The following is a 23959-nucleotide window of genomic DNA, read 5'->3' as shown; positions in this document are numbered from 1 at the left end:
GGTGCAATCCTCAATAGTGGAGATTAGACAAATAGATTCCCAACATCAATGCCATTAACTAATGGGACCAAATAAGTGTGAACCAAATCTCGGTTAGATATGGTAAGACTAAAATTTCGCGGTATCTCTTCTAGAACAATCATAACCCGACCTATCTTCGCATCCATCAACAAAAACAGTTACAAAACATCATAATTTAGCTTTATATTCTGAAACTCAATTGGAAAGTTCACAACAACGAAAAAAACTTGTGGGCTGAGGTCCTCAAAACCAAGTACTTGAAAAGAGCATTGCTATCCAAGACAAAAAAATTAGACTCACTTTTCAAGCGCAAGATGTGGCAATCAGTTAGGACATTAAAGGTAATAGTCTCTCTCATATCTTCTCTAATCATCAACCAATCATATGACTTATACATCATTGGGTCCAGAAAAAGGATCTAAAAAGTGGGCTTAGATATCATTTTCCATTTCAAAAACACTAACTTCCTTAACTAGAAGAAGAGAATGAGGGCTTCTCATGTGTGGAGAAGTATGCTGAAAACCATAAACACCTTGAGAAAATGTATAAAATGGTCTATTGGGGATGGCAATAAAGTAAACATTTGGATCTCCACTGAACCACTGAAACACCCACACCATTAACATCTAAAATGAAATCAACAACACATAAGGAAGTTGTCTCAACTTCTCATTAAGAAAGAAGACAAAAGAGAAATAAAGCCACCGAAGGATAATCCAAAGATACTGTGATGTAGAAATTCTCAATTAGACCAGAATTTTAAGATTATTATGTTTATTTTGTACTAGTGAAAAAGATCATTAAAAATGTTATGTAACGCCCTCAAAATATTATACAAATAAACCATTCATAAAGTCTATAAGCATAGTAGAGACATTACATTTTCATCCATCAGAGTCTTCCTTACAAAATGAATTATGTACATTACATATTCACGAAAGTTCATAACTGATAACAAATAAATAATGCCCTATGGGCTTACAGCTTTCCAAGTTATCACTTGGTTATAACAAAAGAAGAGTTCTAACTCTTTTACAAATAAAGCCCTCAGCTTGAAATTTTACATTAAACACCCAACAAAATATACAAAATGGAGTCTTCAAACCCTTAACCTCCGAAGCTATGTCCTTGGAGGTGGCATGTCACCTGTACCTGAAAATGGTGTCCTAAGTAGGGTGAGCCAAAGCCCAGTAGAGATATGCTAAACCAAATATGAGAAATAATTAAAATATGAGCATCAGATAAAGGTGCAACATTCTTAACCAATACGTATTCTTTTCAAGATCAGTTAACACAGATAGCCAATATCTCGTTTCGTTTCCATTTTTCCCGTGTTGGGTAAATCGATTAACCAAGTTCATTATTATCAAAACAACCAATATAAGACTACAACTCAATGGTTCACAATTTAACACACTCATCAATTCAACACTTCTATTTCTTGCCATTTTACGGAACCACGTCCGAGGGAACCAGCACCCATAAATATAAGATTTTGGGACTTTCACCCTGGACACTCCAGCCAACTTAATTATTAATGGAGTCCATCCCCTATCTCCTCCCAAACAATGGAGCACATCTCCTATCTCCTCCCAAACAATAATACATATACAATGTATTTAAACACATGTCATAGATAATGACTCATCAATTCACATATTCAATGATTTACTCAAATCGTCATATTCAATGACATAATACAACTGATTAGTTTCAATTTTCCTAATCCTCATGTATTTCTACAACAATCATATCTATCCTCCACCGATAGCCCAAAATAGGTATTTCTAAACAGATAAATAAATCTACCAACAGATAATTTATTAAACTTTCCGTAGGTGAGTGATTTACCAATCCAATTACACCATTTACAATTTCCTCCAATCTCATAATTTCCAAATCAATTTCATATTTCCACATTGATTTCACTATTTATACAAAATAGTTTATTTAATTCAAACTAGGGCACTTTTCTCCCTTTCCCAAATATTATACCCAAGGCCAAATTCCGCCCATTATACATAAATGACCCCATTTTCAAGACCTCACAAACTCATATGCAGTTCAAAATAGAAAGCCCCTCTTTCACAAATCAAGACCCAAACCCTAATTTCTCCCAAACTTCCCAACTCCACCATTTATGCAAAGATGACACGCATCTAGGTTAAGACTCATAATAATGAGTAGAACATCCCTACTTTAAATGAAGAAGCTCAAAGAGAAAGTGGGAAAAACATGAAGATGCTCCAAACTTGAACTTTTTCGGATCAAAAGGGAGACCACGCCAAACTCTAGCTTTTTGACAATGGGAGTAGGGTAGAAGGACTAAAAATCGTGGAGTATTTGTAGAGAGAGAGGGAATTTTAGAGAGAGAGATAGCCGATCTAGGGTTTTAAGTGAAGAAGCGACCAAAAAGTGATATAAAACCACGTTGCTGCGAACTGATATATGCGAAGCTCGCTCGAGCGAAGGAGTTGTCGCTCGAGCGCACAATGCGAAGCTTCAGGTCTGCCACCAACGCAGATGCACGCTCGAGCATAAGAGTGTTCGATCGAGCGAAGGAACAATTAACATGCGTCTCGCTCGAGCGCAAAAGTTCTCGCTCAAGCGAAAGCTGCGTCTAAGAAAGAAACCTGAAAACTCTCAATCCTTGCGCAAGCGCAACAACCCTCGCTCGAGCGAAGAAGCAAACACTCAAGGCGCGCTCGAGCACAAAAAGCCTCGCTCCAGCGAAGAAGCCAAAACCTGGGCAGCAACCAACTGTAACAACTCACAACCAACCTGTTCCAAACTCACCCAACAAGTCCCAAAACTCAATTTCAAAGAATTAAAGGGATAAACAAACAATGATAATAACAAACAAGCACAGAACCCGAGTCCGGAACACAACAAAGGCCAAGATAAAACCTAGATTGCTATAACAGTTAACTCAGTCAAACTTTAATTAGACAAGAAAAAATCAACAAGACAAAAAAATTTTTACAAACAAGTCACTCATATGCAAAGAACATAAACATGGAAAAATCCTCTGATTATATGATAGATTGATACCAGGATGCACAAAGCTTCGCCTCCCAAGAATGGGAGATAGTAACGTGATATTCAGAAAACATAACATCTTGAATAACATATCTGTGTAAATGTAGAAATTTGCATATCAATTGATATTCATCTATCAAGAATTGAATATATATATATATATATATATGTATAATTAAAGGAAATGAAAACACTCAAGAACAAGAAATCAAGAATTCTAAAGAAAACTTCAAGAAGCAGAGTCATGAATATTCAAGGGGAAAAAAATTCAGTAAATATATGACAGATTGATTCCAGAATGAATAGAGCTTCTCTTTCCAATATTGCGAGAAAACAAAATTTAAACAAGGCGTTTGCTAAATTCCCAAACACATAAATTATTGAGTGATAATCTCATACTAAAAATGTATATGATGAGAATTGTATATATATGCATTGAAACACAATTTCAATTTTGTTCTATCAGGAAAGTGATTCAGAGTCAGAGCAATTCTATAGAGAGAGAGAGAGAGAGAGAGAGAGATTGAATTTTAAAACGAAACTGGCTCTTCTTGAAGTAAATTGAACTTGGTAAATACAGAGGTGCCAAGAAACACATACGTATCGAAATATGCATATATCTCCATCAAGGATTTATGACAAAACATCAAAAAAAATTTGAAAACGGTAGTTCAGAGAGAGAGAGAGGAGCTTACTTGATGAAATTGCTTCTCTAGCTCTGTTCGTAGTTGAGTTTCAAATTGTGTAATATATATTTACACACACACACACACACACACATATATATATATATATAGAGAGAGAGAGAGAGAGAGTGAGCTTACTTGGTGCAATTGCTTCTCTAGCTCTCTTGTACTTCTTGCAGATGTTGTTGGAGCTTTTATGATGCTGGTTGTGGATTTCAATAGTTTGCAGGGCAAACTTTTTACATTCTTCTCTTTTAGCTCATTCCTATTGGAATGAGTATTAGATAATCACCACATAATGAGTGACAGATACCCATGTTTAAGAGGTACTTCAATCCTGCACTTGCCACATTTCTGTGTGCCACTAGAATCCTGTCTCAAGATCTGGTATGGACAGAAAGTAGAATGAAATTCCTACCTCCAACCTTCCACACCAAGAAAACAAATGTGCCACTAAGGCATCAAATAAGAGGAGAAAATAATGGTAACGACTAAACAATTTTATAGATGCCTCAGATTCCAAAATATATTTACTATAGAATTTACTATTTCCTCTCGGTTCGCCTTCTCACTAAACTACGGATTTCCAATGCAAAGAAGTGATCAATTCAAACCATTTTTTCTATCCTCAAATGTATTAGACAAAAAATAAATAAATAAATAAAAATAATAGTTTTCATCTGTTGCGGTAAACTCCATCCTGGCTTGCAATAGGTTTTAGGTCTCCTTTGTCAAACGAGGGTGGGGTTTGTCGTTCATTTGTGCACAACCGCTTGGATACTATTCGTCTTGGCCCTTATTCGCACTATCACATCATTTAGTGGTGTGCTATTGTGCTAAAAGAGTTCGTCCTAGTCAACACTTTACAGGTTACGCTGTTCTTGGTGACGATGTTATCATCGCCAACAAGGACGTAGCCACTATGTACAGACGAGTCCTTAAAGAATTAGGGGTAACTATTAGTGAGCAAAAATCACTGATCTCTAATTCTGGGTGTGGGGAATTCGTGAAACACTTTAGGGTTCGAAATATGTCGATAGACCTGTCACTAGTGTCTATCCGTGCATTGAAGAACTTCTATAACCCCTTTGGTTTGTATGCAGTGAGTATAACCTAGATAGCCAATACGCAGAAAAGTTAGCCCAGTAAATCATATAGAAGACTTGAATATGGCCATTTAGCATGAATGCATACATACATATATTTACACACATAAAACTCATCAAAAGCCATAACCAAAAATGATACGTGCACAAAAAGTACCATTTGGAACAATACATGCACCATACGTGCTATATTAGTTCCATTTGGAACAATACGTGCACAATTAGTACCATTGCTTATAAATAATCCTTCGAAGCCCTCAGTTCTCCATATATACGTCAGGCCTAATTAAATCCATTTTTTAACTAAAATTTGAAGGGGAAAAAAATCCCCGAAAATAGTTTTAGGAGCAAGTCATCAAACAAGATTACATGTTTTAAAAAATAAAAACAAAAAACAAAAATGATGCCAAACAAGCAATTTACGGGCCACAAAGTATTTCTTTGAAACCAAATCCAATGGATTGGGCTGTTGACAAACTTGTCGAGTTGAGTTAAATTGAGATATGAGTTTATAAAACCTATTATAATCTAATTGAAAAAAAGTCGGTTCTTAGCGCAAATTGGTTGCAACGAAACCTTTTAATTTAGGAGAAAATTTACAATGAATGAGAGAAAGATCTCCTGGAGATAGTCTGTCAACATAACAACAACAACAAAGAAAAGTTATGGACTTGGAGTCAAGAATCATCATCATCAACATCATCACCAACATTATCATTATCTTCTTCACTACAACAAATTGGCTTTTTACGGCACCACATCAACGACATACAATGAATGCAAGCCGTAATTTCTCACTTTTACGACTTGTTTTTTTTGCTTGTCGTAAATAATATATTAACCATGGCATGTCTATTGCGCAAGCCGTTAATGGTAAAAATGATAATTTTTTACAGCTTCCAATTTTAGTCGTAATTAATAAAACTTTATACGACATACATATGGCGTGACGTTAATACATCAGTTATATACGACACACGTATGCCAGTCGTTAAAAATTAGTCATTTCTTACGACTTACCACATGTGTCGTGAATGGTACGTCCAAAATATTTTGGGCGTCAAAACCCAGTGTTCATGATTATAATTTGATTTCACTTGGAAAATTGGTAGTAGATTTTGCATAGGAGGGGAAGGGGATTAAGTTTTTCATCATTTCATCTAATCTAGGAACCTGGTATGTGTGCACTCATGTGCCTTCCAGTTTCATCATGAGTAAATGAATAAAAAATTGCATTACCTGTGAAACTAGTCTTGGTGGTCAACATGGTATTTGGTATGTGTTGGTTTACAACTACAAAATTAAGATTGTCCTTTTTGAATAAGCAAATGTGGATTTACATAAGTTGATGGAGTTGTTCTCAATCATTCTTTTGTTCTTGCTGGTAATCAGAGTCCATTTCGGAGTTCTTTTTTTTTTTTTCTCCCAAGAGAAGTGATAATGGAATAGGGAAATGTGGTGGATCAATTTTATTTTGTCTATCATGGTATGCTGGTGTGATACTATCTTGTATTGACTTTTGTTTATTAATATTTATTTGATTATCATGAGTTAGTGTCTTTTTATTCGTTCTTTATCTTCTTCTGTTTCTTTTAGATATATACTTTTCAGTTCCTTATTCTTATGCATGGTATACTAATTTATTTTTTGATTTACGGTTGCATGTCCTGATGCCACCATAAATTAGTTGTTTATTTAAACAAAAATACATAGACGGAACTCTATTTAATTTTACTTTAGTCTTGTTGTCTTCAAAATATAGTCTTATTATTGGAGGACATCAGTACTATTCATCAGCTCCTGTGGTTTGGAGTGTGAGGTTAATCCTGATTAATCTGAATCATAACACTCCCAAAATGAAACATTTAACTACTACTTAACACCAATTGGGTCTTTTCTCACCTTTCTTTTCTTTCTCATTACACCTACTTGAAGAACAAATATTAAAAAAGGGGCTCAGGGATCGTCATGGTTGAAAATTTTTGTTTATTGTAGACAGGGTTGCGAAAGAAATGCCTATCTTGAACCCACCTACTTGCTATTGCCATTTACATTTCTAGAAACATAACCATTATGTTGAATTAGAGTATTTCTAAGTAGTTCCCTAGGGAAGTGGTTTCTAGTTTCTCAAATTTTAATGTTGACAAAAGACTATTTATGTACAAGAGGAGGACCATGTAGAGGTAGATGGATCAGAAGAGACTGTTTCTAATTTGGAACCTAACAATTTATTTGGTGAAGTTTCTATTCTTTGCAACATATGTCAGCCTTATACTGTTCAAGTTTGTGAGCTATGTAGGATTCTGCTCCTTGGTAAACAATCATTCTCAAATATCCTTGACATATATTTTCATGATGGGCGAAGAATCTTGATCAACCTTCTAGAGGTAATTCAATTGTGCTAAAATGTTATTGCCTCTCTTATGTTGTTTCTTGCACTTCTTTTTCTCTCATGGCATCAGTACCTACAAATGCATATTCATTTGTTTTGTGTAAACTTTATCGAATTAATTAATTTGTATGCATCAAATGCCTAAAATAGTATAAGTTGACAGAGAAAAGAATCAAATGTTTGTGTGAAGCAATTGGAATCTGATATCACATTTCATATTGGAAAGCAAGAAGCTGAACTTGCTTTAAGAGTTAATAGTGCAGCTTATCATGGAGATCTGTATCAACTCAAAAGTTTGATCTGAGCTGAAGTTGATCATAAGAAGACAAATTATGATGGAAGATCACCATTGGTATGATTTTAGCTTTTCACTATGTCAACAGGTTAATTTTCAGTGGTTTTACTTTGTTGCTTCTTGATTCTTCAATTTGGTGCTTATTTTACAAAAAAAAAAAGAAAAAAGAAAAAAGAGGGTATTATATTATTGGAAATATGACTTAGTTTTTCTTTGATTTCTTGTCTTTCTGAATTTAAGTAATTCATGGAGTTAATTTTAAGGTATCCTACTTGCAGTTTCCTTTGTCATGCAGACAAGAAATGCAAGAGGGTTAGTTGCTCCATCTATTGCCACAGGTTTAGGTGCCTTTACACATACGTTGGGCACTTTCGTCCCTGTGATAGAAGCAAGTGGATTTGCTATAGCTACAGCTGCAACTGCTATAGGAACTGTTGTTGGTGGACACTCCGGCCAACTTAATTATTTATGGAGTACATCCTCCATCTCCTCCCAAACAAAGATACATATACAATGTATTTAAACATATAATCACCTATGGAGTACATCCCCTATCTCCTCCCAAACAAAGGTACATATACAATGTATTAAAGCGTATAATCACATGTATGGAGTGCATCCCCTATCTCCTCCCAAACAAAGAATACATATAAGCACAAATGGAGTACATACCCTATCTTCTCCCAAACAAGATACACATACAATGTATTAAAGCACATAATCATATACGGAGTACATCACATATCTCCTCCCAAACAAGATACATATACAATGTATTAAAGTCTTTATCTTATACCATGATCAATTAAGGCACATACTCAATGTGTTCTTCCCACTATCATGTTTAATGACATATTTCGATTGATTAGTTTCAATTTACCTAATCATCATGCGGTTCTACAACAATCAAGATTATCCTTCATGGATAGCCCAAAACAGTTATTTCTAGATAGATAAATGAATTTACCAAACAGATAAATTATCACATTTTCCATAGGTGAGTGGTTTATCAAACCGACTACACTAACTAGTCCCAATTCCATCCAATTTCATGATGTTCAAATCAGTTTCATATTCCTCACAATTACCAAATTAATTATAAAAATTAATTATTTACATCCAATTAGGGCATTTTCCCCATTTTCTCAAACATTGATCCTAAGACCAAACCTCACCTATCAAACCCACAAAACCTCATTTTCAAGACCTCGTGTACATATGGAGCTTAAAAAAACAAAACCCCTCTCTTATATACCACAAACCTCAAACCCTAACTTCCCAAATCACCAAATCTTAACATTTATACTAAATGACTACTATTTATGTTAAAACTCATAAGAAGGAGTAGATCATCCCTACCTCAAAGTTAAGATCCCAAAGGAAAAGATGAAGAAACTCGAAAGTGCTCCAAAGTACAACTTTTTTGGATCAAAGTGTAGCCCGCACCAAGGTCCACCTTTCTTACAAAGAGATTAGGGTAGACACACCCAAGAACCAAGGATATTTGTAGAGAGAAGGTGCATGTAGAGAGAGAGAGTCGGATCTAGGGTTTGGAAGTAAAAAGAGACGAAAAAGTGAAGAAGAAACACGCTGCTACAACTGATACACTCGAGGCTCGCTCGAGCAAAGGATTGGTCGCTCGAGCGACTAGACACAAATACCTCGCTCGAGCACAAGAAGCGTCGCTCGAGTGAACAATGCAAAGCTTTAGGTCTGCAACCCAAAAGCACGCTCGAGCGAAGGACCGCTCGCTCGAGCGAAGAAATTCAAAACATAGGGTTCGCTTGCTCGAGCAAAGGAAAGCTCGCTTGAGCCAAGAATGACAACCTTCAAGTCCAAACTGGACGGAGACGCACGCTCGAGTGCAAGATATCTCGCTCGAGCGACAAAAGTCTTGCTCGAGCGAAGGAACAAAAATCTGGACAGCAACCATATGTTCCAACACCCAACCAACCTGTTCCAATCTTACCTAACACATCCCAAAACCCAAAATATAAGGAATTAAAGGATGAAAACAAGAATAAGACAACAACAACAACCACAAGACCCGAGTCAAGAACACAATACTTGGTGGGAAAAACCGGGATTGCTATAAGCTTGATTCAAATCAAGTCCTATTAAAAATAGGTTCTAGTCAAATTGTTGCTAAAAATAATTTTTTGTGATGATTTTTTTGTATATGCTGCTAAAAATTGATAATTAATGACCCTTTTTTTTGTCATGGTATTTATAAATTATCCCTAAAACTTACAATTAGTGAAATTTTTCTATGACAAGTTTTTCAAATTGTTACAGAAAGTTAAAACTTAATGACGTTTTTTTGTGACGTTTTTTTTAACTCTCACTAAAACTTATAATTACTGACATATTTTGTGACAATTTTTAAATTGTCGTTGAAAATTAACAACTAGTGACGTTTTTTAATAGTGTTTGATAAAAAACGTCACTAATTCTCACAGGACCTATTGGACAATATGTTCAGCTATTAGGAAATACACGTAAGTCTCCAATTAAATTATAAAGGGACAAAGTACTCTGGCCTCATATCACTTGGGTAAAATGATTTTAAAAGATTCAAAATAATTTTGAAATTGATTTATAAACAAAATTATAAACCATAATACTGGAGGTTTTAAAATTAAATAATAAAAAAAACACCATGAAAGAAATCATCATATCATTAATTTTGTTTATATATAGAATTATCCTTTTTAGTCATGCTCAACTTGATTGGCTTGGAGGATTAAAAATAGGGTCGACCCTGAGATGAGGAGATTAAGGCAATGGCCTTGGGCTCTCAATTTTGAACAAAATTTAGGAGGCCCAACTAGGAATGTGTATCATGTCGTATTATTTCATAATTACTTCAATATTAGCCCAATTCATTTATTTTCATATTGTCGTATGTTTCTATTTTGATTTGTATCCGATTGATATTTAATGCGAAAACTTTCACTTTTAATTAAAAATAACTTAGCAAGAGTATGACAAGATTAAAAATTTTCCCATAAGTTAAATTTTATAAAATTTATTTCTACTAAATGAAATTATTCATAAAATGTTTGATTTAAACTCAATTGGATTTTTCTAATTAAAAAAATTGTGCCTTATTACTATATATTTTTTACTAGATTGACTCTAAAATAGGTAACAAAAAATACATATCTTCGATGAAAAAAAAGATATCAGCCTTAAATTACTATTTTATATCCTTTTTTATTCAGTTAGATGGAGTTAAATAAAAAAATTTAAAAATTGTCATGACATCCCTTAATGAACATTAAAATATAATAATTATGCTATTGAGTCGTGTCATAGTTGGATTCATGTCGAAAAATAGTCAACCCTAACTTGCTAATTTTATATATTGCTTGAGTTAAATCAAAAAAATTCATTCTTACCCCTAATTAATTTAACTCTCATAACATGGATAATCCAAAAAATAAAGATTCGATTCAACTAATTGGAATTCAACTATTATATATATATTGTTATCTAAATTTTGTTAAATCGTAAAGAAATAGAAATAAATTTTTATCCTTTTTTTTTTTTTGTGGGTAATCATATATGAAGGGCCCATTTTAAAAAGGAGAAAAATTCGTTTTTACTCCTATACTTTGCCTCGATGATCAATTGCACTCCCAGACTTCAAATAATTTCAATTTTACCCTAAAAATTTTTCAAAGCATATTTTGTCCCTACCGTCAAATTTAAAATGAAAAAAAGTTAAAAAAAAAATACATTTTGGCCCCAAATTTCAAAAGAAAGATGCAGACCCATCCTCTTCTATAACTCACCCTCTCTCCTCTTCCTCTAATTCTTCCCCCCCTTCTCCACCCTTGCAAGCTCCAAACACCATTACTGAAGCTCTGAACAATGTAGCCAATGCAACGTCCATGGACGATGACACGACGGCTTGTGAGGAAAAAGAATATGAGGAAGAGGAGGAGGAGGAGTCCATTTTTGGCCCTGTTTGGTGGTTGTGCTGTGTGACTAGTTTTAGGGGTTTGTGATGAGATTATTATTAGTGGAGATTGAGAGAAGTTTGGTTGGAGGATTGAGTAATTGTTGTGGTGGTTGGTGGTGGCAGCAATGCTTGTAAGAGCGGAGAAGAGATGGAAGAATTGAAAGAAGATGAGATTGTGAATTTGGGTAGGAGAGGATGGATCTGCATCTTTCTTTTAAAATTTGAGGTCAAAATATAATTTTTTTTTAACTTTTTCCATTTCAAATATAACGGCAAGGACAAAATTGATATGATTTTAAAAACTTTTGGAGTAAAATTGAAATTATTCAAAATTTTGGGGGTGTAATTGATTATCAAGGCAATTTTCTCAATAAAAAATGAAATTTTCTCTTTAAAAAATTTGACTTAGACCCCTAATAACTCAGGATGGGTCCTAGTTAAAAATAGAATACATTTTCTCCCTTTTGGAATTTAGTTCTAATAACCATTCTTTTGACCTTTTTGTCACTATTGTATTGTTCCATTAGTTCTAATTTTATAATATTTATTGTTGCGCTGTTAGCTAGGTGTGTGTTAGCAGCTGGAGTGGTGTTGTTTCATGTTCTGTTTTCTTTCTTTTTCTTGTTCTTATTTGGTTGGTTGCTAGCCAATTCGTTATTATCAAGGCCGCTGGATTTGGAGACAACTCGGGCAAGTCGTCGCTTTAAGTCCTTAAAAATTAGTGAAAAAAAATACTCCTAAAAAATTTATGTCATTATATTTGTTTATATATATATATATATATAAAGGGCCTCCTAAAAATAAATCAAAAAGTTAATTGATGTAGTGAACTTTTTAAAACTAATAGATAATTGTTTCTCAAATGTATGAATTATGTATAGAATACTATTGACCATAGTTGTTAAAATTGCTTCTATAAAAGAAACTTTTCAAAATTGATATTGATCAAATCTTGTATTAAGTTAACTATATAATGATAAAACTTAAATGGATTTGATTGACAAATTGAATAAAACAAACTTGATTAGTAATTTTGCAAGTAATGTGAAAATTATCATGTTTAAGTGATACATTGTTATAGTATGTTTATTTTCTATTTAGGATGCTGGCTTAGATTATCTTAACCCTTAATCTTAGTCTATATTTGAATGATAGTAATCTTGGGAGGAATGAGAATGTGAATGTGATTTCGGATCTCTATAATTCCAACATTTGAGGAGTCACATTTCTTATAAAAGTACCTCATAACAATCACAAGCTCATTCACAACAGCTGGCTTGTCCACATAGCTAATAATTTGAGTTTTATCACTACAGGAAATTACATTTTTGGTGACTAAATTTGGCTACTAAAAAAAAATTAGTAGCCAAAAGTTGTGAAATTGGCGACCAAAAATTATATTAGTTACAACATTTAGCTACTAATTTTTTTTTAGTTCGGGGTATATTAATTATTGGCGACAAAAAGAAATTTAGTCGGTAAAAATGCAACAATTGGCTACTATAAAAAATTTTAGTCGGTAAAAATGCAACAATTGGCTACTAAAAAATATTTTAGTCACTAAAAATGCCATAATTGGTGACTAAAAAATATTTTAGTTGCTATATAGTTAGTTTTGGCTACGAAATTATTTAGTCGTCAAATGAAAAATAAAAATTTACTTTTTATCTTTTTGCGACCAAAAGTTTGGTCTCCAAAAATTAATTTTCAGTGACTAAAAAATATTTTAGTCGCCAAAGAACTGAAAATTACCCTATAGGCTACTAAAAAAAAATTGGTCCCTAAATGTACTATCTTTAGCTACTAAAAACAATTTAGTCGGTATTTAATTTACTTTTAGCGACTAAATTTTAGTCGGCAATTATAATTAAAAATTTTAAAAATTGGACTTCAGATAGATTTTTTTTTTTTGGGGGGGGGGAGGAAATTAATTGGCTACTAAATATTTCTTCGGAGGAAAGGCCTTTATTTATTATTGGCGACTAAAAAAAGTTAGTCGGGAAAGAAAATAAACTAGGTTTAAGAAATACACTCCCACACGCTCTAACTCTCTCATACATCTATGTCTGTCTCTCACTCTGTGACTCTCTCTTTCTCTCTCACGCCTCTGCTCTCCTCCGGCTCTCTCTCTCTCTCTCTCTCTCTCGCTTTTGTCTCCATCGTTAACGGAGCATCACCGCCATCGCACACGAGCAGCACCTTCAATCCACCATTGGAGCATTACCCCAGGTATGTCCTCTATAGTCTCTATTTCCCTAATTTCAGCCTCTAAGGTTTTCTTCTTTCATTTGCATACCTTCACCCAAACCCAACCCCAAATTGACCCATGTTAAGGTTGAGGCATCTGTTCTTTCATTGTCCTTGGATATGGAGGATATGGGTTGAATTACTAGAATGGTGGAATGTTCGTTGGGTTGCACCATAAGCTTTTTCAAATTTGTCACACTGGGGGTTGGGTTTAAATTTGGGTAGCTGGAAAAGAAGATGTGGAGGCCATGGTTTGGTCAATTTGGAAGGCTCGTAATGACCTCAAGTTTAATGGAATTCAAGTCAGATGGGAATCTTTGCTTCAGAATTGCTTTGTGGGTCAAATATAAGTGCAAGGATGTGGTCTTTGCGGTGAATGGTCTAGTGTTTAACTTGGCAGCGGTGAGAGGTTTTAGGGTGCAGTTGGTGTTTGGCCTGTTTTCTTTGTTTGTTTGTTTTTTTTTTTTTTTTTTTTTTTTCTAACTATTGCTCTTGCTTGTTTGTTTTTCTCTACTTACTGCTCTAACTTGGCCTGTTTCGTCCATGCTTGCATTTGTTGTTGTCTTCTGACCCTTTTGCTCACCATGTGTTTGACGAAATGTTCAAATGAAACTGGACAATGCTCATGTGTTTGACATCTGTTTATGAGGTTTGGTAGTGCCCAGATTGAATTTAATTGTTTTTTTCAATTACCTGTTCATGAGCTCTTATTAGGTGCAATTTCAGTTTGAGATTGAATTTCATTTTTTTTCCAGTTTCATGAGCTGTTATTAGGTACAATGCTCATGAGATTGAATTCAGTTTTTTTCAGTTTGAGATTGAATTTCAATTTTTTTTTAATTACCTGTTCATGAGATGTTATTAGGTGCAATTTTAGATGATAAAATAACATGCCAATGGTTCTTCACTGCATTGTCAGTGCTTCCTGGGAAAAGCCTAGCAATCATGGCCCACTTGTTTTCATACAACCTATGAGCAGCCATTAGTCTCTCTTCTTCCTCTTCACTAAAAGCTTTTCTGTTGATCCTTGGGTCCAATTGGTTGAACCATCTCAGCCTACAACTCTTACATTCATTGAAGTGTAAATTAATGGCTTCATTGAAGTGTAATGAAGCCATAGATCTCTTAAAGAGCACTGATACAGCTGTTATTTTTGGTCAGGTATCTTATTATTTCTCTCTTTCTTTCTTCTTTTTTTTCTTCTGAATTTTCAGGGAGACAGATTGTAAGATTTTGTGTAGAACTGGGGCTTTTAATTTACACTTCAATAAAGCCATAGATCTCTTAATTGAAGTTGGAGATCAATGGCTTCATTGTTCTCTCCAAACCAATGGCTTTCGGTTCATTTAGATCAACGGCATTGGGTTCTGCATGGCTCTCTAATTTATTTATTTAGTTTTCTTAAAACTTGGCACAGATCAACCTTAATTTTGTGTTCTTACAAATTTTTTCTTTGCTGGTGTAGAAACTAGTGGACCCAACAAAGATCGATCGCTAGGCTGTCGTGAACTTTTCAGCTCGCTGCGATATCCATGGCCTTGTTAGGGATTTGATCAAATGTGGAGACATGAAGGGAATTGTATGTCCTGTCATTTATGCTAGCTTAAATTAGGTTCAGTACTATATGATTTAAAATATAAATCTTTTTTGTTTTGTTTTTGTAGCAAATTGATGCTCTGTTCGATGCATTTGAAGAGAGTCCACAATATAGGCGGGCCCCACCTCTTGTTAGAGTGGAAAAAATGTTTGAAGATATACAATCCAAACTTCCTGGGGCTCCTCAATTTCTTCTCTGTCTACTTCCAGAGAGGAAGAACTTTGATCTATATGGTTTGTTTGATTTGATTTATTCCTTTATCACACTTTTTCTTTTTTCTTTTTTTCTTTTACCAGCCATTACAACAAATAGTACTTTTAATAGCATATTTTTATAGCCTTTTTTTTATTAAAATGTTATTAATTATGGAGCATTTATAGCATTTTGTGATTAAATGACTTGAGGTGCTAACATTAGATATTTGTAGCATTGAATTGTAATTTTTAATAACCTTTTATAAATGTTGTGAAAAATTACACAGATTAAGGATTAATGGCATTTAAAAAATGTTGTCGTTGGGATAATATATACAAAAAAAAAAAAGTTATATTGAACCCATAAAAAAAACATTATATTGAAAAACCAAAAAAGTTCGGCGCGAAAATATCGCACACCTAGATTAGAGATAGAAACCTACTACAAGTCAGGTTCCTAATTTCGCTCATTATGGACTATGAGCAATCACAGTGCTAGGGCTTCGATACAAGTTGAAGGTAATTCTCTCTCTATCTATATCGCTCGATTTATATACGTATAAACACATCTATATACTTATTAGTTTTGTTTTGATAGGAAGCCTCTAAAAATCATCAACCAATCTCAAGTGAAATAGAGAGAAGAAACAATTCGAGAATCAAATTGTGAGTATTTTTTTTCCTTTCATTTTCTAGGTGCGAATTGATGTGTGGATGTTGATTTTTGGATATTCTTTATGGGATGTATTGAATTTGCATATGTATGTATACATGAAGAAGACCTGGTTGGGTTCCACGAAACCCTTTTCTTTGATTGGATATAGAATTGAAAAATAAGATCTAGTGTGCTCATACTATAATTCGTGTTCTTGATCAATATTTAATTTTTGGATTATATTATTATTATTTATTATTGAAGCATGTTTAATTGTTTATTGCTTCTATATGTTCCCAATCTATTCCTTAATCTTGGGATGAGATAGAATGGAATAGAATGATTATTCCTTAATCTTCCTTACGGAATGATCAATCCGTTACATTGGTATATGATGTTCTATTTACAACGTATTTTTCACTATTTTTGTTTGTCAATCAAATATGAGAATAAATATTTTGATGTAATGATCATTTCATTTTATTTCATCTAATGAACCAAACACTATCTTAGGTGACCTTTCTAACTCTTGCCATTTAGACTAAATTTAAATTAGTGATCATATTTTATAATGGTGGATCTCGATAATGTGCTATATCAATCCATGGTTATTAAGGCAAGGTTGAATCCCTTGTGTTAGGAAATAATGAATCCCTTAAAACTCACCTAGTACTCCGAGTTAGGAAATAATGCATGTTTCCTAACTATGTTAAGTATCTAATGCAACACATGCAATAATGCAACTAAATATGCTCGGCTACCTAATCATGGTATTTGCAACACTTTGATAGCATGCTTTGAAACACGTATTCAAAGAAGTATTGAAATGCTAATGCAGTTTGAATGATGCGCCGAGCCTTGGTGCATGCAAGACAAATGAATGGATGCAAACATGTGAGCATAAAGTATGCTAATTGAACATGTCCCTAATCTAACCATCAAAAGCGATTAAATGAAATGGAGAAAGATGCTGGGTTGGAAGACATACACACACGCACGCACATTTATTACAACATCATACTCTCATGAAAGAGGGTCCGAATGAATAAGTTAAGCTAATCTAAGCTAAGCTAATTAAACTAACTAGACTAATTATTACAAACCAATCGAATAACTAGCAAACTAATTACTAATTATTATGATACTTTAATCATGTAGTAAACTAATTAATTAAAACAAATGTACACTAACTAAACATGTGAGACATTAAACTACGTTGCCACTACTCCACCTCGGGAAGCAGAAGATGCATATGCTCGGTTTTCGCCCCGAAAAGTCTTCCGTTTTGCTCTTGAAAGGTTCTGTTTGCAGGGTTGAGCATACTTCAGAACCTTTTTGCTCCACCTTACCAAATATTCCCTAAGGTTGACATCAATGGTCTGTCGGCCATCTGCCAGCCAAAAGGGTGTACTGTCGGCCAGAAATGAAGCCTTGCCGGCCATTGATGAGGCACTGTTGGCCACTGATGCATTGGATCACCATGCTGCAATATAGCACAAACAGAGCAAAAGGGGGATTTTTCCAAGGGTTTGTTTGTACTGTATCCCTCCTTATCATCTCAAAATCTCAAAGGAGTAACACCCTTGGATCCAAGACCACCAATCAAGCAATTTCATTGCATGATGGCCAAAGATCCAAGTTGTACAATTTCGATCAATGCACAAATAAGACTCAAATGACCACCATCCCATCATGCATGATCAAGGGCAATGGAGGCCAAGGAAAATGACACATTTCATCACTTTTGAGTATGAAATGTTCCATTTTCCTTGTGTTCAAACTAACGTCCGGTTTGAACACATGCAATGCAACACAAAGACATGCTTATCTTGCCTCTTTTACTTGTCATTTTTGGTTACTCATTTTAATTACCAAATCAATCTTTAATTGTTTTGTCCATTGGTGAATGTCCTTTAAGGTGAAGGAAGTGTCAACCAAGGGGTTGTGTGAGGAAATAGATAGATCATGCCTTTGATAATGAACCCTCAAAGAGGATTAAACTATTAAGCATGACCTCAATCTCAAGCTTAAAGGATCCCAAGCTTAAAACAACCCTCAAAAGCAAATGAAAGAGTGAAGCAAAGAGGGAGGTTGTAGAGATTTAGGTGCCAGAATTAAGTGATAAAAGCACTAAAAACATGTAACCAAGTCACACCAATGATGCTTAAGGCCTTAAAACAAGCAGCTAGTGCAAGGACTTACACTACAACTACACAAAACAAGTCTCTACTGACTCAAATAGCCCAAAACAGAGCTAAAGTAGTCTAAAACAAAGGCAAAAACATGTTGAACTTGAGCTAAAACAAGCTAGATTAACAGGCTAAAACATAGAGCATGCTAGGCTAGTAAACAAAACACAAGGAGGGGAGGCTACCCCCTCTATTTTTGGACTTCAAAACATGTTTTTAACAACTGAATTAACTTTGAAAACAGTGTTTAAAAGCTTAGAAAAAGATAGTAAAAAGGTGGGAAACACAAGGGCAAAGGCCTCAAAAACAAGGTACAACGAAGGGTGAACCACCCCTCAACCTTTATTGGCCTTAAATCACAAGTTTCAACACAAAAATGCAAAGCTTTTACAGTCCAAAAACAGCACAAAAACAGTACAAAAATGTACTGGAATGAAAGTTAAAACATGGAACAATTTAAGCTAGTAAACAAGCCAAAGGAGGAGTGGCTAACCCCTCCACTTTTGGGGCTTCAAAGCCACTTTTTAAGCCTCTAAAAACCTCTGAAAATCAGTGGTTAAAAGACCCAAAAACGTTGGTTTGAAAGTGTTGAACAAAGGTACAAAATGCTTGACAAGCAAAGGAGCAAGGAGGGTGAACCACCCCCCAAATGAAAATGGCCTCAAACCACCATTTTTAGGCCACAAAAATAGAACTTTTGACAGTCAAAACCAGCCCCAAAACAACTCAAAAACAATAGAAGAAGATGGCCAAGCAAGTGTGCAAAACAAGTATAAAAGGAGAGTGTTTTACCTCTTGAAGGGAAGACACCAATGAGGCAATAAACCAAGCCAAGACCACCTTCTAGAGCTCAAAGAGGGTCCGAAGCAACCTCAGCCCAAAGATAAGCAACTTTGGTTAAGGGTTGATAGGCAAACTTGAAGTGTATCCACACTTGTATGCACAAAAGTTCAAAAGAGAGAGAGAATTGTAGAGAGAGAGACTCCCAAAATTTTTCCAACCTTCAAAACAATAGAGAAGGGTCTCTATATATATAGAAAACCATGAGCTTTGGTCGAAAATATCCATCCAGAAATAGCTGAAGCAGTGTGGAGACAGTTGGAGGTAAATATCTGTAAAAAATCTGATTTCGACACCAATGGCCGGCAAGGCGTCATTGATGGCCGACAAGCTTCATTTGTGGCTGGAAAAAATCACCAATAGCCGGCAAGCATCATTCAGTGGCTGGACAGAAAATCTGCTTTTTGGGCCCGACTTCAAACAGGTATATCTCCTTCTTCCGAACTCCTTTGCAGGTTATTCTTGAGTCTAAACTGAAGCCCTAGAAGTATTCTTTACAATGGTGTAGCCTCACATCAAAATTCCAAGTGTGCAAAAAGAAATTCCTATTTTAGTGAAAACTGCTCAGTTTTGGTCCTAACTAGATTGATGCCTAACTTCAAACAGCCATATCTCCCTCATGCAGATTCGGCTTTAGGAGATTCTTGAGTGTAAAATGAAGCCCCAGAAGTCCACTTTCCAATGGAGGTGGCCTCACAACTAAAGTCCAACTATACAAAAGGATAGACCTGATTTAGTGAGGCTGCCCGACTCCCTCTCTTAACGGTTCATGCCCAACTTCTTCCGCAACTAGGTTTCTTCCCACCACCCTTATTTTCTTCAACTTCAAACCTCTAAATAAAATGTTTTGAAATATTTTTCAAAGAGTTCACCTCTCTTTCATTCATTTCCACTTTGTCCTTGCTCGGTTTACCGAAAAGCGCAACATTTAACAAAATGCGAGCCTGGGAACATTGTAGAAACTTTTTCAGAAATAGTTTGAACGAGAGGGTTTTAAGGTCTAAAATCATTTTGGTCAAAATAGTTTTGGTCCAAAATGGTGTGTAAGGTTGGGATTTGAAGCTCCTCTTGCCGAAGAAATCGAACCTTCGCATAGCACAACTTTTATCCTCGAGTAACCAACTTGAGGCGCCCAAGTCTTAAGGGCGGTCAAAAATGGGGTGTTTACAGCCATATTCAACGTATTTTTCTCATTATCTGTAAGGACATTAATACTTGGTCCAGCTCCCCTTAAGTCAAGTCCATTCATTTTTACTATTGCTTTCCAATAGTTAGCTTCTGAAAGTTGTTTTATATTAATTTGTTTGCAAGGGCAAAGTTCGGGAGAAGAGTCAGATTCTGAATCAGACTCTGGTGGTGAATAGAGTTCAGCAAGTCCATCATCTGAACGTTTGCTTGATTCTTCTTCAGAGATTGCTTGAAGAATCTACTGTTGGAGATGATCATCACGTGCCATCTCATTTAGTTTTTGCTAGATTTCTTCTTTATAGCGATTAGCATAGTGACCTGTTTGTCTACATTTGTAACATGTTATTGTGGATTTATCTTTCTTTTTATAAGATTTTCTCTATTTGCCTTTATAAGATTTGTGAGGCGGATTTGGCTGATAGCTTTGTTTGGGAGTTTTATATTTTATGTATTTTTTGGAATAATATTTTGAAGGTTTTCCAAATTTTTGCTTTCTAGATTTAGTAGGATACTGGATTTTAGTATCATAGGCAAATTGTTCACAGAATTCACCTAATTCCTTTTTGCCTGTAAGATTTTGCTTTTTCATTTAATACCGGAGTTTGAGATCATTACATAAAGGAAGACCTTCTTCGGTTACTATGCCTATTAGCTGGCCATAGGTGTATTCTGCATACGGTATGGTCATTCTATTATAATAACCCCGTAATTTCTTTCTAACTCTTTCAGCAAAGAGACTAGGAAGGTTGTCAATAAATTTAGCTTTCCAATGTTCACTGTTAGCATCAGATTGACACACTACTTTCATTAGGAAAACATCTTTATACCATTTGAAATGGGTTAGAGATGGACATCTAAGATTCTGTAAAAGTTCTCTGCTCCTATCATTAGCACCATCATCATATCCTACGAAATGATGTACGATAGTGTGGATAAGTGTATACATTGCATCTTGTCTTTGTTCTGAATGTCCTGTTAAAGGATCGATATGGATTTTAACTGAATTTAAAATTTCATTTTGTTGGGTAACAGTTAGGATATTATCCTACCATCCTTTAAGGACTCCTGTAAAGCCATTAACAATAAATATGGCTATTTGATGGTCTGTATTGTCATTCTGTTGACTTACTATAGAGTACATCATCATTTGATGTAGCAGTTCAAATAACTGGTATTCGGACATCCTATCCAGATTCCATTCATAAATAGTTTTACCGTGGTAAGACCTTTGAGTTTGAATGAAATCTTCTTCATAAAGGGTATCCATAGGAGTAGGCCTTGGGTAGTAATGCCTACTAGGTCCTGTTAAGGCCATCCTATTGGTGCCTTTTCCATAATTAATCTTATTAATTGAGAGGGCATCCTAAAAATTATTTTGGATTTCTGCAATTTGAGATGGTGATATAGCTTGATCACTATCTTCGTGTTGTTATGAATTGTGGGAACTTTGTTGTCTGGACAACATATTTGTTTGTGAGGAATCCCCTATTTTAATATCTTTAATCTTTTTAACTAGGGCTTCCATAAATTCATTATCCTGTTTATGAGACTTGAGATTAAATTTTTGCACTTCTAATGCTGGTTTTACATTTACTGGAAATATAGGTTCAACCTTAGGTTGAATTTTATAACTGTCATTTATTTGTGTGACGGTTTCTTCAATTCTAGTTAATTGTTTTCCTACTGTTTGGCAGTAAAGATTGGTATAATTATTCTGTTTAATCAAAGGTATAATATCTTTGACTAATACGATTTCTCTTTGAGATAATCTGTTAGGAGTTTCCACAAAAGTTGTAATGACTAAAGGTTTACTGGATGTAGTGTCACTAGGTTCTAATTCTAATGACCGTGGTGGTGGATGGACAACGCTGATACTTTTGTCCATCTGTGATAATCCATGTCTTCTGCATATTTTCTAAGACATTAATTTGTGCTTCTGGAATGGTGGTATTTTCCATATACCATAAAGGAAAAGATTGAAGTTTCTATTCATCCTCTAAATGAGAATAATATTGATTTTTAAGCTATTCAAGTTGGAGAGGACTATGATTTTTAAAATACCATGCCCTAAATTCATTATATTGATTCTGGAAAAAATCCTGATTTAGGATTTTTCTATTTTCACTACTTGGTTTAAAATCCATTAAACTTCAAAATTCATATCACTGGCTCTTGGACTATATGGCCTTTTGGATTCATATACCCCATGATGTATTTGGTTTTCTGAAAATCGGATTCCCTAGATCCCTTGCACAACTGGATCAATAGGATTTTCAGGAGTTGTATCACTTGGAGGTCTGGAGGACATGCCTTGTAATACAAATTCTACTGAAGTGGATTGTCTAGAAGATTCTGGTAGATCTACTCTATAAGATGGAGCAGTTCTAAAGCTAGCACTTGACATGCTTATGGATAATGGCCTATTTGGCCTATTAAAAGTGAGATAAACATTACCTCCTTGTGTCTGTATGACATCATGTAAAGTTTGTCTCACAATGGGTCGCACTGGAACAGCATTAGTAATATGCCATTTTTCTGGAAAAGTTATATTCTGCCAAGGTATCATTCTCGGGATAGCAACTTGGCTACTAAAAAGGTTGGTATCAATTAGAACTGTGTGTCCTAATTCACTCTGCTTTTTGCTATAAGGATTCAGAGTGGCTAAAACCTTTAGATGAATCCTAGATATTATTGTAAAAGGTGGTGATCCTAGTAAATACTAATATCCATGGGAAAGGATCCTAAGCTCTAATACTTTTGACAGATTAGGGTCAATAAGTGTGGTGCTTAGATTGGATATATATTAAAGTATACTGGACCATGAGAGAGACTGGTTTCTATGGCTCCCATTACAGAAGCTCGCCAATCAAGACATCTTCCATCTCGAAGAGTTCATTGTATATTGGTATTTTGCCCAAGTAAGGTTAAAAGCTTGAATGTTATCTATACTAGTCCTATATCGACATACTTATACTTTTATACAAATGGGTATAAGTCTTGTATATGAAGGAGATACATAGCCTCATAATCATTCTGTATGGGTACAACATGTTAAAAAGTTTTGATTATTTTTCTACTGGTAAAGCCAAAGGCTCCTATCCTGTATATAGTATCTGGTTTGACTTTTGGGATAATCCATTTGTCTAAGGCTTCCCTAGCATCCTGATAGGCTACAAATTCAGCTGCTTCTGATGTAGAAGCTACTGTATTGGCTACTGTAGTAATTGTATCTTCTATATGTACAGTACTCATACAGGTGTATGGGGACCATATATGTATAATTTAAATAAAATATAATTATAATAAACATGGCTCTAATACCAATGTGATGTGCTTGGTATATGGTAAAGCTAAACACGTCTGTCAACGACTTACAAGGTTGCGACCTAACCGCAATCACTGCTAACCGGTCTCCCACTACGCGACTTGGATGACGTCCCACTTAACCTAACACAGTTCTACCCTCAATTAGCACAAACCCAGGAACACTAATATTCATATTGCTACTATATTAAATTCAAATTATGCTATATATGGTTTCAT

General features: G+C 34.8%; 1 long non-coding RNA gene across 2 annotated transcripts; it reads left to right on the top strand.

Annotated features, from left to right (window-relative positions):
• The first annotated feature begins 13496 nt into the window (after nucleotides 1–13496).
• Nucleotides 13497–20986, top strand: LOC114272078 (uncharacterized). Of its 2 annotated transcripts, XR_014350556.1 has the most exons (4): nucleotides 13497–13735; nucleotides 15219–15332; nucleotides 15418–16210; nucleotides 20540–20986. It is a non-coding gene; the product is annotated as an uncharacterized LOC114272078 (long non-coding RNA). The 2 variants fall into 2 exon arrangements; XR_014350557.1 differs by lacking the exons at nucleotides 13497–13735; nucleotides 20540–20986 and adding an exon at nucleotides 14213–14914 and having other exon boundaries at nucleotides 15418–15704.
• The last annotated feature ends 2973 nt before the right edge of the window (nucleotides 20987–23959 follow it).

This window comes from Camellia sinensis, chromosome 14, assembly GCF_055761805.1.
Source record: "Camellia sinensis isolate YWXY chromosome 14, ASM5576180v1, whole genome shotgun sequence".
NCBI classification, from domain to species: domain Eukaryota; kingdom Viridiplantae; phylum Streptophyta; class Magnoliopsida; order Ericales; family Theaceae; genus Camellia; species Camellia sinensis.
The sequence above is the reverse complement of the archived record's forward strand: the minus strand, read 5'-3'. Positions and strand labels throughout refer to the sequence as shown.